At 39.4% G+C, this 11,517-nt stretch overlaps 1 pseudogene; it reads left to right on the top strand.

The window, feature by feature from the left end:
* Window positions 1-231: 231 nt before the first annotated feature.
* LOC109110511 lies at window positions 232-7,107 on the top strand (annotated as a pseudogene).
* The last annotated feature ends 4,410 nt before the right edge of the window (window positions 7,108-11,517 follow it).

Below are 11,517 nucleotides of genomic sequence, written 5' to 3'. Positions count from 1 at the left end.
GTTATCAAGGAATATTTGTGGTAAACATTGGTGTTCGCTTAAATTAAGATGAGGTATCCATTTTAATATCCATAATTAGTGTCTTTTTGTGCAAGTTGCACTGAAAAAAACCAGCTAGTGATGAAATTTGAAGCTTTTTACGATAATTCAATGGCGCAGTTAGAGAAAGAAAAATGTTATAAAGGTTGTATTTGATTTAAACATCCTCTGGATATTAAACATGCTATTCTTATGCCACAGTAACTGTGTAGCTTTAAGTCTTTCTGTGATTTTCCCTACTTATGCGCTGCTGCGCACAAGCGCACACACTTAAAAATGTCCTCATTTGAATACTTAAAGGCTGCTCATCCGTGTATAATAATGTTCAGGAAGGTCTCCTACATTCCTTACTAGAGCAAGTGTTATGGGAATAACTGTAAAGAGAGCACAATAGGAAGTCTGTGTCTGCAATCATGTTATATTATTAATCTGTGAAATTATGTGAAAAAATTAGCCTCTGGATTCAATGCTATGCTGTTTAATGGAAGGATACTGTTACAGAAGAATAATGGGGCTGCGGTCAGCAGATGAACAATCATTATGCTGTTGAAGCCAAGAAAATTAAACAACATACTTAATAAGAGAAAAGAACATCAATAAATGCTGGACTGTACAGTTTTTTTTGTCATATAAAATCTTTTGAATATCAAACAGATTCTATCTGCTTTTGCTATTCTGCTCACCAATTTGATTTCAGCCAGTTTCTTCACATCTTGTATTTAAATTCTCACACCAAGAGGAGACGGATCATGCAAGAAATGTGAGCTCCAGAATGGACACCCCCACAAACATCTCCCTGGGGGGACCGGGGACTCTGTGTCTGAGTCCCTAGAGTATAAGATGGTATCTGTGTTCCTGGTGCTGCTGGTGTGTGTGGTGTGGGGCATTGTGTGGAAACATCATGGTCGTGCTGGTGGTTCTTACCACACGTCACATGCGTACACCCACCAACTGCTATCTGGGTGAGCGTTGGGCCGTGGCGGACCTGATGGTCCTGGTGGCCGCGGGTCTGCCGAACATATCTGAGAGCTTGATGGCCACCTGGGTGTATAGGGCATGCTGGGTCCATGGGTATCACCTACTTTCAGTACCTTGGTATTAATATGTCCTCCTGCTTCGAATGATCACACGCCTTCACTGTGGAGAGAGAGTAAGACAGAAAAAATAACATAAAAATAACAAATAAATGGCTTAGAGAGCTGGATACAGAGTTTAAGAGTTTATAATATATATATATATAATATATATATAGTATATATATGAAAATAATTAAAAAAAAAATGCTCCACATATAATCTAATGAATATTGATAGTCTATTGTGGTTTTCGTTTACTATGTGTTATGTATACAAACAACTGACATTTTAATTTCTTTTTCTATTTAGTTATTTACTTACTTTTTGCCATGTAGATTTCAGCATTTAAATATCAATATTTAACACTCTGCTGGTGTTTTTTTGAAGAGCAAAAATTTTACTAATATTTTTCTAATCTTACAAATGTATTGAGTTCATTGCAATGGTATGAAACTTGGTATTGTGGCACTTGCTATATGAATACAACAATAACAACAAAAGTGGACATAATTACAAAAGGCTTAATGATCATAAAAAACAGTCACCCATAGGATTGTTGTGGCCAAAAATGTCATAGGAAATAAATGAAAAAAAAATACAGAACAATTTTTTCGGGTGAAACCTTACAAATCAGCCGTAATGATATGTATATAAAATATATATCTAAATATAGATCCAAATGTAAAACCAATTTAAAAAAAAAGTATTTATTTCTGAAAACACTCTTACAAACAAACAGGGAAAACACAGCCCTTTTTCTTTATTTCTCCCACAGATTGCACCATTCTGCCTGCATTGAATTTTAATAACTTGGCTCTGTTTTGTATCTTTGGAAAACAGCATTAATTTTCTGTTCTTAATATTTGTAGGATTTTCTATAGAAATAAATGGTGTGGGAATTTAGAGGGGAGTTTGTCTAGTACCATGAAATCCTTTCAAAAAAATTAAATTCCTTTCAAATATTACTGGAACAAAAAAATATAATCCATTATTTTCTTTAAAAATTTTATGCTTATTGTCTTTGGTCTTTCCTTAATTGAGAAATACTGGGTTAAATTTATTTCATTATATAATAAACATTAATATTTCTCTCGGTTCCACAGGTACATCGCCATATGTCACCCAATGAGGGCTCAAACTGTCTGTACGGTGTCCCGAGCCAAACGCATCATTGCCGGGGTGTGGGCTTTCACCTGTGTTTACTGTATGCTCTGGCTGTTCCTGGTGGACATCCAGGGTGAACCCTGATGGTCGTGTTCAGTGCTGGCTACCGCGTCTCTCGAGACCTCTACCTGCCCATACTACCTGATCGACTTTGCCCATCTTCTATGTGATGCCCACTGCTTCTGGCCATCGCTCTTTACGGTCTCATCGCTCGAATCCTTTACCTGAATCCTCTGCCCCACCCACCAGACTCGGGTACCATAACCGCCCCAACTCTCAGAGGAGCTGCAAAGACCAGGCGGACGCCAGTACAGTGGGTCGTCAGGGACGCCCGAAGAGCATGCTTTCTTTCCCCGGAACACAGGTGTGTGTGTGTGTGTGCCTCTACAAAAGTTTGTGTTTAGACAATTAATTCCGCATTTTGATATCCACTGAAGTAGCAGGGTTATTTTCGAGGGGCAAACGAGGGCAGTTCTTCCCTCCTGTAACCGTGCGTTATGATTATTATCTCACATTTGTTTTTTGAAAGGTCAGTTATCTTTTTTTATGGGAATGATGTTTCACTCTACTAAATGTCCAGTTTGTGAGCAGAAGAGTGTGTCGATATTTTCCTGGTGTAGATTAAAATAGTATTTAAAGTGACACATTTCATTGGCCAAAAATTTGGATAATCAAGTCAATTCTTTTTTATATATTTATTATTTAATATTATATTTGGTTGCATCTTAAGTGGCCAAATGCCTAGAATTTTGCATAAAATATAAGAAAAGAGATAATAAGTTTAGTTTTGCTTTTGGTGGTGGCACTCTTAAAACTTAAATATCATCACAAAGAGCATATGCCAGTGTTTCATGCATGCAACAACTAACACAGAACAAGTTGTCACAAACAAATGACTCCTAAAGCCACCGAATGTTTTTGATGATTCAGTCAAAAGAATTCACAGTTTCGAATTTGCTTGCAAGTCAAAGGTTTGAATCAGTCACTCAATCAGAAGCCAGTATATGAATAATGAATGTCGGCTATGACTGTTACCTGTTTATTTATTGATTTATATGACAATGCATAATTAAAGATGCAGAATTGTGTGTAGTGAACAAGGTCCAATTGTATATTACATAACAAAAAGTTGGAATGTTGGATCCATTTTACACACATTGTAACGGATAGCATCAAAATGGAAATAATTTATAATAAACATTTTCTAAGTGTAGTTGTTTTTTATCTGAGTTCTGTATAAAGCACAATATATCTCCTGCGCACCTTCTTTTTTGCAAATAAACACATACGACACATATGGATACAGACCAAACATCTTAGCTCATTATTTATTATGTGAAAGAGTACCTCATGGCAGAATATCATCATAAGGCAGATCATCAGGTCTATTTCATCAGAAGAGAGGCATTAAGGGCCATCAGGGTACTGTTTTTGGTCTACATTACCGTCACTCACTGCATCAGCCACAGCTGTGTTGTGACTCTGGAATAATAGACTCTGTGATAGATTGTAGACATTAGAGATATGATCTATGCAGGCAGTGGGAACACAAAAAGGGCATCAAGTTCAAACAAAGGCCAAGAATTTCAGAACCGATCTTTTGCCCTGAATGAAGATAAAATGTACAACAATCACACAGTTACAGTGACAGCTGCTTCATTCAGCTGCTTCCTTCCTTCTACTTATACTATACTATACTATACTATACTCTGCCATTCAAAAGTTTGGGATCATTTAAGATTTCATGGCTGCATTATAATAACCCTGCCAAATAACTTATACTTGTAGTTTCTTAATCACTTTAATGATAGTTCAGTGATATAGATTTAATGAATTTTAATGATAGATTTGGAGCATCAAACAGATGAGACAGTGGATAAACATCATGAAGTTCAGATCACTGAGTGACCTAGCGGCATGGTATCCCTGCGTTTTACCACAAGTGCACATATGTGTGTGCGGAGATGCTCATGTGCACCGTCAGATCAAAATCTGAGATTCAAGAGGGCCCCACTTGAGCAGAACATTTTGCATAATAATGGATTTGTGATGTTCACTCAAGTATCAGTATGCTTCAATACTCCTGGAGATTAAGGCTCTTTGAGGTTATAAGAGCGACTCCCTTTCTTCTCGTCCGCTTTTGTACCTCAGTTATGGCGCCCTCCAGCTCTTTTTGATCACTTCAGATCTGCAAATTTCATAAAGTTCAATACGATTCGAGAGTGCCTGTGCCTCTGCAGGTTGCTGAGTGGAAGTTATCTCTCCTATGAATCTGAGAAAGTCTCACTTTTCACAGTAGAAGGAATCGCCGCTTTATTTAACCTAATCATCAGTAGCAGCCGGCTTTGTTTGTGCTGTGTTAAGACCTTGTTTTCAATTGATAAGCAATCACAATAACCAGATTTTTCAAATGCATATTCAAATTGTCACTGCCAGTCATGCAGTCATTATCTCCTGCTTTGTTAATTAAAGGAGCTCCTCCCAGCCTCACACAGCTTCAATTATTTGCTTTGTTGTGCAGACAATTTTGTCATTATTATTGAAGGTCTCCGTCACCAGCTGTCTATCTCTAGCGTGAGACAATGAATACGCTCAAACCCAGAGGAGTCCCTGTGAATGTTAATGGAATGAATTTTAGTATGTATTTTTAGCTTGAAATGAGTGAGGACACACTAGGGAGGACTGCTTTGTTTTCTTTGACAGACAAAACATGGTGTGGATATATTTCACCCTTTTCACAGGGGTTCAGCAGTGTCTGGCTGTTAACCGTCTCTGGGGACACAAAAATGATATTTGACTGATGTTTGATGGAAGATGTTTTGAGCATGTCATGTCCCCGTCCTGGTTGTCTCATCTCTCTCTAACTTACGTCATACCAATCTACATCTACCCCGCCCCACCCCAAAAATCCTCCTTCTGTTTGCATGCCTCTATGGACTTCTAACCAAAATTCTCATCTAATGCAACACCTCTCTCGTATCTAACTGTAAAACCCCCTACTACTCTAAGCGCAAGGTTGAGACCGCTTCGATTCCCAACAATAAAAGTTTAACATTACATGCGCATAGGGTAAAACCTGATTGATATTGCCTGAATGCACTGTAAGTCGCTTTGGATAAAAGCATTCTGCTAAATGCATAAATTTATTTTTTTACTAAATATGCAATGCTTTAACAAGACATGGAACTGCTGCACTGTCAGTACACATATTATTTTCATTGATCGTGTACTTGTGTTTTTATGCCTTGAAAGCAGTAAATGTGTTTCTGAATTTATAGTTAACATTATAGCTGATTTAAGCTATTAGCCCTATATTTAAATTTAAAGTCAGAATAGACAGTAAAAAAAAAAACATTTTGTAAAAGAAATTTATGATATATATATATATATATATATATATAATATCTATAATATATATATATCTATAGATAGATATATACTATATATATATATATATATAATATATATATAATATATATATATTTACTTTTGAACATTAGTGTAAGTAGAATAAAAAACAAACACTAAACAGAATAGAAATGACTGAAGCACTGCTCGTCATCCGTGCACAAGATTAAATGAATCTGTTTTTGTCTGTCGCAGTTTACAAACTGCACACAGCCTGTCAAAGTCAGGATTATGTTTGCTTTTATGAACACTGTGAATTGTTAGAAAAAAATATTCAAAGATGAATGTTAAACTGGCACATTGAACATCTGTTTCACAATGTTAACGTGGCATGAAAACATGTTAAAAATAGTACAGTATGATGACTCACGAGGTGCAACAGGGTTGCTGTTTAGTGTTAGAACACTTAAAAGAAGTGTTCTGAATTAATATGAAACTTTGAGTATTCAGAATTAGTAAGAACTCATGTTTGAACTTTGAACCTAAGTCCATTGCTGTGTATGTGATTATATATGGGAGAACCTCAAAGAGAAACTTTTTATCATTTTTCTCACCTCTTCAGGGTCCTAGATTGCTTGCAGTGGTGGTTTGTGCTCGGCGCTTCGCCCTGCTGTGGATGCCCTCTATAGGCCCCTGGTTCTCATTAATCTCCTTTGGTGAGCACACCATACCTTGATGCCTGGTTCCTACTCTTCTCGTCCGAAGACCTGTGGCAATTTATGCCCAGTGCATCAACCCTGCCGTCTGGTTACAACCTGATGTCCCAAAGTTTCGCTCAGCCCTTCCGTGGACTGTACCGCTGCCATAGGAAAGACGTGCACCCAGCGAACTCTCACACGCTGCAAAAGCGACTACGCCTTGGAAGGGACCCGCCCCTACTTTGAGCAGCAACACCACCGCACACCTAAGAAAATCGTTTAGTCACTCAACTCTGAGCAGAAATCAAACAAAGGCTACGAGAAGCGCAAGGAAAATATGAACAAGCTAATTAGTGATGGTGTAAAAAATCAGACTGAGCCAAGCTTCAAGAGACATGCAATTGAAAACTGCAACATAGATGAATTGAAAAGCTCAGCTGACAAGGAGATACCTACAGTGGAGAACGTGACCATGAGACAAGATTAATGATCAAGGGAAAATAATAGAGGAAAGTGATAATAACAGCTCAGGCTATTATCGCTGACATGAGCAACACAGAGGAGACACAGCCAGCCGCCGGTGAATTTAAATCTACTCTGGGAGAAGCTGAACAGAATGACACAGAGTTAAATCACAGCACTGTATAGATCATACCACTACATACTGTATATATTTCTTTGAAGTGGCAGGGTTGAACAGTAGAGCCTGGTTGTTCATTTTAAAACCAGATCTTGGAATTCGAAACTTGTATTTACAGGCGTCATCCTCATTCTCCAGTGGAAGTGGCAATGACTGGAGCCACGCCTCCTTCCTCATAATTTACAAGTGAACCATTTGGGCTGTCCAGCCGCAGCATCACATGCCCTATGTGTTAGAGCTCCAGCTGGGGCAAGTTGATTTTGTTACAAAACATATTATTTTTTTTTTAATATCATTTTGAAGAAACCTGTACATCTCATTTGCTGTTTTGCTTACAATGGTAGACTTAAATTACACCGAAACAGCACCCATGAAAAAGTAAAACCACAAATGAGTCTTAAGGCTGAAATAACCAACACAACTTTTAAAATCTGAACTAATTTTAAAACGGGCATTTACAAAGTCACATAATTGCTGACTTTGTAAATGGTACAGATAACACTGAACACTATGCCGACATTAATTAGGTTCAGATGCTACCAGACTTTCATCAAGACATTTTGAATAAAACAAACTCACGCAGAAACGTGCCTCATTGCTAAAAGGGAGATGCATGACAAATTAAAACAATATGTGTTTCTTTAAAATCAGCTCAAAATATCAAACATGTTTGATATCCTTCAATGGAACTATCACTGTCTGCAAGTCAGAGCAAAAATCTGGGAAAAAATAATGTAGTGTATTCCATGAGTTCAACTGGCTTTGCTTCAGTGAATAGTACACTGAAAAAAAAAAAAAAATGAAATGGAAATTAATCATATCTACATTGTAAATATATCTTATTGTGAATGATTCATCCATGCATGCTTCTTTATTTTTATTTTACCTCATAATTTTTCATCAAAATGTCAAACTTGATCTTCCAGTGAAATGCCAGACTTCTCCAATCATTTACTACTCCACTTACCCTGCCCCTTCTTACAATCAGCTGCAAGCCCGCATTCATATCTGCCTTCATCCAATCACAACAACGATGAATAGAACCAAGTCCCCACCCAACAGTTTTTTCTTTTTGTGATAATCTGACTTTCACGCTCAGATACAGGCGTCCGAAATATGAAAGAAAGACTTTTCATTTACTTCCATTACATCACGGTACTATAGTCTTCTTTAAGAAGAACCATTCCCTTCCTTTCAGTTGACTCAAAAGTGAACTCAAAAAAAGTGAAGTGACTCAAAAAAGATGACACATAAACAGTGGGCTCCTTCCCTTTCAAACTAAAATATTAACTACATTTCAATCTTTTAATAAATCACACAAGGCCAATTACAATTTCGCCTTGATTTTAATTATTTGTGCAAGCCTTAGGCTCCAAGATGTGGTCTTCTCTCAACACAGAAGGAACTATTTTGCCCACCTTGTGTCTTCAAAAACTCAGCGCACAATGAGAACAATAAAACCTCATCCTGCTTTTAAGCACAGACCACCAAAAGCATCATGACACACTTGTGTTTTTCCACAGCCAACAAGATCCATTTAAAATGCTTTTGTCCAACATGCCCAAAGCATCATGACACACTTGTGTTTTTCCACAACAGCCAACTTCCACCACCGCATGAATAACACCATACTAAGTAATCAAATAACTCCCCACCATTTCCACCACAAAAAAAAACAAAACCTGTCCTTGTGCCCACAGTTATGATGTGAGTTTTTTAGACCCCGTTTACAGCCTCACTGAAGATGAGCAGATCCAGGCATCTATTTGTCAGGTGTAGTTATTCATCTTTTTATGTGGAGCGCAAAAAAACACCTTCCACACAGAACAGAGCCGACAGTTTCTGTTGAAGCAAGCAGACAGATGTAACCATAAATCATCTATAAACAGAACATATCCTTCCAGGAGAAAAGTGATGGGAGCTGAGCATATTCTCAAACGCACTCTATTGTGTTAGCAAGTGGTTTGCGATTTTACATATTAACATTAAATTCAATTTTAAATGCAGAGACATAATACTCAACATCGGTGTGATTATAAATCATAACTTCCTGATGCTGTCATGACTTTGACAGTCATTTTTAGTTTAAATGTGAACCCTGTGTTGTTATTTTAGTACAGCATTACATCTAACTGCTCTCTGAAGTGTTTTGTTGTTGCACTGGAGAAGAATGCAACTCCACACTGAAGCACTGTTTTCAAGATCAGTTGAATATGACATTTCTGTACCGTGAATATGAGCCAGGAAGACTACAGATATGGTTATTCATTTTCTGATTTCCTCTGCATATCATTTGATGTTTTTGGTTTATATCATCAATGTAAAGAGACATTTGATAGAACAAATGTATGCTTAGCCTATGAGTTTTTAGACTATGCTTGTGTCTTTCTCATAATGTTTTGCAATTGTTGATTGCAGCAGTTTTTAGTCTTGTTTCTGTGCCAGGAGTGGATTTCCTCTGCAGGCTGATGCTTTGCTTGGTGTTGCCGAAGAAGACATTTCCAATTTGTGAGTCTAGCAAATGTTATTATTATTAGCTGCTATTTATACATAATCTATCAAGTCAAGTCAAGTCAAGTCCTGCTTTATTGTCAATTCTTCCACATGTACAGTACATACATACAGAGAATCGAAATTGCGTTACCGTCATACACGTCACTCAAACACAGTAACACGAACAGTAGAGCCTAAAAAATCTAGATCAAATATAAAATATAAGATAAAACTATACAATAAGGGAATGTAAAAAAGACATAATAGAAAAAAATAAAAATAAAAATAAGGTTAAATAAAAAGCAGCGCAAGGCACATGGCAGATAGAGTGCAAACCAGTGAACAAACAGTGCAGATAAAAATATTTTTAGTGCATAAAAAAACTACCTAATTCAGTCTGATTAAAAGTGACAAAGTGACAAAGGGCTCAAGAGCAGTTATATTTATTAAAACTGACTGATGAGGTGGTAGAATGATGTCAGTTCCATGGTGAATGAGTGAATGAGGTAGTGAGCAGACCACTGCTGCACAAAGTGACTGGTGCATGTCCAATCGTATGTTAGAGGGAGGGGGGGGTGGAAGGACCTGGGGATGTGGGACCTGGGGGGGGGGGGTGGTTCATAGTTCAGTGGTGCCTGAGCAGAAGAGGGACGGGGGGGCAGTTCGGGAGCGAGTTCAGCTTCCTGACAGCCTGATGGATGAAGCTGTCCTTCAGTCTGCTGGGCCTGGCCTGGAGACTCCGCAGTCTCCTCCCTGATGGCAGCAGACTGAAGAAGCTGTGTTACGGGTGAGTGGGATCACCTGCAAGCAGAGGGCTTTGCGAGTGAGACGGGTTCCATAAATGTCCTGGAGGGAGGGAGAGAGACACCAATGATCTTCTCAGCTGCTCTCACTATGCGTTGCAGAGTCTCCTCTCGTCAGGACACGTTGCAGGCGCCATACCACACAGTGATGCAGCTGGTCAGAATGCTCTCGAATGGTGCCTCTGTAGAAGGTGTACATGATGGGGGGTGGGGCTCTGGCTCTCCTCAGTTTGTGGAGGAAGTAGAGACGCTGTTGTGATTTCTTGCCAGTGCTGCAGTGTTTGTCGGTCCAGGAGAGGTCCCTCTGTGATGTGCACACCCAGGAACTTGGTGCTGCTCACTCTCTCCACAGTCGCACCGTTGATGGTCAGAGGAACATGCTAAGTGTGCGCTCTCCTGAAGTCAACAACAATCTCCTTTCGTCTTCTCCACGTTCAGAGAGAGATTGTTGTCCACTGCCCACCACCCGGCCAGGCGGCTCACCTCGCTCCCTGTAGTTTGTCTCATCTCTGTTGCTAATGAGACCCACCACAGTCGTGTCATCCGCAACCTAATAAAGAGGTTGGAGTTGTGTGACGGTGTGCAGTTTCGTGGGTCAGCAGAGTGAAGAGGAGGGGGCTCAGCACACATCCTTGGGGGGCCCCAGTGTTCAGTGTGATGGTGCTGGATGTGTTTGCTGCCGACACGTACTGCCTGAGTGTCTTCCAGTCAGAAAGTCCAACAGCCAGTTGGCACAGCGAAGTGTTGAGCCCAAGCTCGACCAGTTTGTGAATGATCTGTTGAGGGATTATTGTGTTGAATGCTGAACTGAACGTCTATGAACAGCATTCTGACGTATGAGTCTCTTTTTCTCTAGATGTGTGAGTGCTGAGTGGAGGGTAGTTGAGATGGCATCATCGGTCGACCCGTTGGACCGATATGCAAACTGGAATGGGTCCAGGGAGGGGGGGAGGGCAGACTTGATATGGTGCATGACTAGCCGTTCGAAGCACTTCATGAGGATGGGAGTAAGTGCAACAGGACGGTAGTCATTGAAGCATGATGGAGATGGCTTCTTCGGGACTGGAATGATGGTGGTAGCTTTGAAGCATGTGGGAACAACAGCCTGACTAAGTGAGATGTTGAAAATGTCTGTGAAGACATCAGTGAGTTCTGCTGCACAGTCTGTTCTCAGTACACGCCCAGGAATGTTTGTCAGACCCGGAGCTTTGCGTGCATTGATCCTGCTGAAGGATCTCCTCACGCTGTCCGGGGTC

The sequence above is a fragment of the Cyprinus carpio genome, chromosome A18, assembly GCF_018340385.1.
Source record: "Cyprinus carpio isolate SPL01 chromosome A18, ASM1834038v1, whole genome shotgun sequence".
Taxonomy (NCBI): domain Eukaryota; kingdom Metazoa; phylum Chordata; class Actinopteri; order Cypriniformes; family Cyprinidae; genus Cyprinus; species Cyprinus carpio.
This window is presented reverse-complemented; position numbering and strand designations above follow the sequence as displayed.